Source organism: Larus michahellis, chromosome 3 (genome assembly GCF_964199755.1).
Source record: "Larus michahellis chromosome 3, bLarMic1.1, whole genome shotgun sequence".
Taxonomy (NCBI): domain Eukaryota; kingdom Metazoa; phylum Chordata; class Aves; order Charadriiformes; family Laridae; genus Larus; species Larus michahellis.
The window spans coordinates 102744334-102747249 of record NC_133898.1 but is presented as its reverse complement, the minus strand read 5'-3'; positions in this window follow the sequence as shown (position 1 = coordinate 102747249).

Below are 2916 nucleotides of genomic sequence, written 5' to 3'. Positions count from 1 at the left end.
AGAACCTGGCCAAATGCTCTATTGAACTACTTTTTTATGAGTTCTATTTCACAAGAAACTCAATATCTTCTTTCCAATAGCAAACAAAAATTGGGTTTGATATTATATTTACCACTGCAATAGCCATAGCTAATTTAGTTATAGCTAATGGACTTAATTAATCCTGTATAATTCTTTTGTTTCCTAAATGTACTGCATTAAATAGTGTGTACTTTAAAATGTTTAGTTGACAAACTTTAGTAAAATCGAGCATTTGCACTTCAGCCTACTTTATATAAACTATAGTTTATGGTTCAAGCCTCATAATTTTAGTATTTATTCTCCAGAATAAATAATAAAAAACAAATGGGAAACAGTGACACCATTCATATGTTTTGTAAAATAAGCAATACACTTATTGGTTTCTATTTCTGTTAGTCTGGAATATCCTCTTACGTCACTTCTCTCTTTCATAAATTCCTAGATACATAGTGTATTTTCAAATAAACTTAACCATGTAAACCATTTGCTGACAAAGATAGCTGTGGTCTTTAAACAACCGAGACAGGGAGAGATTTAAATGTTTCACGTGATGTACAAAGTTCAGCATTTAAAGCCATCCCCACAAAAACAGCTTGCATCAAAACCTTATTGTTACAGAACCTTTCATGGGAGAAAGAGCAAAGCCCAAACTGTATTTGTTGGAAGGATTCATCTCACATAAAATTTCCCTTTGGTCCGTGCAATCCATATATCTTCACAGTCTCCACAGCAGCGCCTTTTTCACTGAAGAATTATCTGTCATAGTCCATAATGAGGTGCACTTTCACAAGTATATTGTATAGATTTTTGTAACAGCACTTCATTGGTTTTGTAATCCTTTTTCCTTCAGAGAAGTCACCCTTTTATGAAACGTTCAATACTTTGGAAAACAGAAAGGTTATATGGCATTCAAGTTTCTTTTGTGGTCCTTCAGGCTGCAGAGTCTGAAGAGTTTCTACAGCTTACTGCTTATGGTTCACCTCTCCATAGATGTTTTCTTATTGTAGAACAACATGTACAATAAAAAACACCTCTGCTGTGGGTTTCATATCTAAAAATAAATCAGTGATGTGATGTAATTTTTATGGAGTGATTTTATTTTTTTCCCCCAGGTTGGTTATCCTCAGTTTCAGCTTCCACATTGGAAGAGGTAAGCTCCTCAGATGAACAAAAATTTAGCTTATAGCTGGAGGGGTTCAGGGGAGTTTTGCTATACCGACTCTACAGAGAGGGGAAAAGATTGTTTTATAGAAACAGTTAAGTCCTGAAGTCAGAATAATTTCTGCTTTTGATGCTTATGTCCACAAACGGAATCTTTAAAGCCATTTTTTCAGCTGCTGTCTAATTTGGCAGCTGCATAAGCGCTGAAGTTTTGACATTGCTGAAGTTCTGCTTCCATCCATATTAGAACTTGCTGCTGTCTTGACAGTACCACACAAAGGTACGTATATCCCACAATAAGCACTGTTTGCCCTTGTCCACTATTGAACGTGATCCACCAGGGAAGGGAACCTAAAATCGTCAGCTGAATGAGAAGCTGAAATGAGAAACATTTTATTATCCTTGTGCTCACTCTTCTTCCTCTAGCTCTACCATCCTAACTTGTGATTCAGATATTCTCCTACTAAAAAAAAAATAATAGCAGTGACTACTTTCCTATAGCATACGAGACAGAATTGTGCTTTTTTTTAATTTAAAAGCTTAGTTGTTGAGCCTTTTCTAGGATGTGTCAGATGTGAGTTGCATTATACATGGTCCAAGGTTATATGTCTCAAGCTCTGGGATATTCTGGTTGCCATAAAGGAAGAAGAGGAAGCTTCTTCATTCCTCTCTGTCAAAGTTGTTTCCTTTTGCCTGATATATTTAATAATCTCAGTGCCAGAAAAGCAACCCAGGTATCATCCTACAAATTAACAAATTCATACAAGAAGAAACATCAAGTAAATGTAGGCTAAATATTACAATAATCTTTAGAGTAGGAACTGGAACCTATATCTCCTCCACTCTACCTAAACAGCTTAATATCAAATTACAGCAATAGTACACTCATTTTGTCTGGTTTAATCACTTCTAGGAAGCACAAAAAAAGTTCTAGTTGTTCTTTCCTTACCAAACTGAGTCAAGAGGTCCCTAACTTAGATTTAAGTATTAATTTCTTTTATGTACCAAGGCATGACTTGGTCCCACAGGACCCGATGAGCTAAGTTTGATTCATCTGGCCAGCACAATCACTCCTGGAGGTTCAAGCTTCATACGAAAAAATGTAAACTTCTGACACTTATGGTTGCAAAAAAATAATCTCTGTGATATGAATTAAGCATAGGATGATGCAGCTTTTTCACTACAGTCTAGCAAAGACCTTGAAAAAAATGGTTCCTTGATTCATCTTAATGGGAAGCAAATTCTAAATCCTAATTAAAATGTGAACACCCTCACTGATAGCTATTTAAATATTGCTTAAAGAGCATAAAACAGAAAAGGAAAGATCACATTATGATAATGTGATTTTATCATGAAAGCATTTTGACATCATATGTGGCTTGGCCTTAGGTTACAAGTGGTTTAAGAGAGAACAATCACTTCTTTTTCAAGCTTCCAGAGTCATAAATTGTACCTCTAGAACTGTATGTTTTCTGCTCCTAGTTGTCTAGATTTAAGTGCAAAGGAAGAAAAAAGATCGTTGGAACCAGCACTCTTATACACTGTGCTTTAATATACAGGCAATTCATTTAATAATTTTCACTGTTTATTACAACCCATGCAGTATTTAGACTGTGAGCAGTTTGTATTTCACATACAGTTAATGTACTGCACTTACAATGTTTTGTGGTTTAACCCCAGCTGGCAGCTCGGACCATGCAGTCACTCGCGAGAAAAAACCAAAACTCGTGGGTT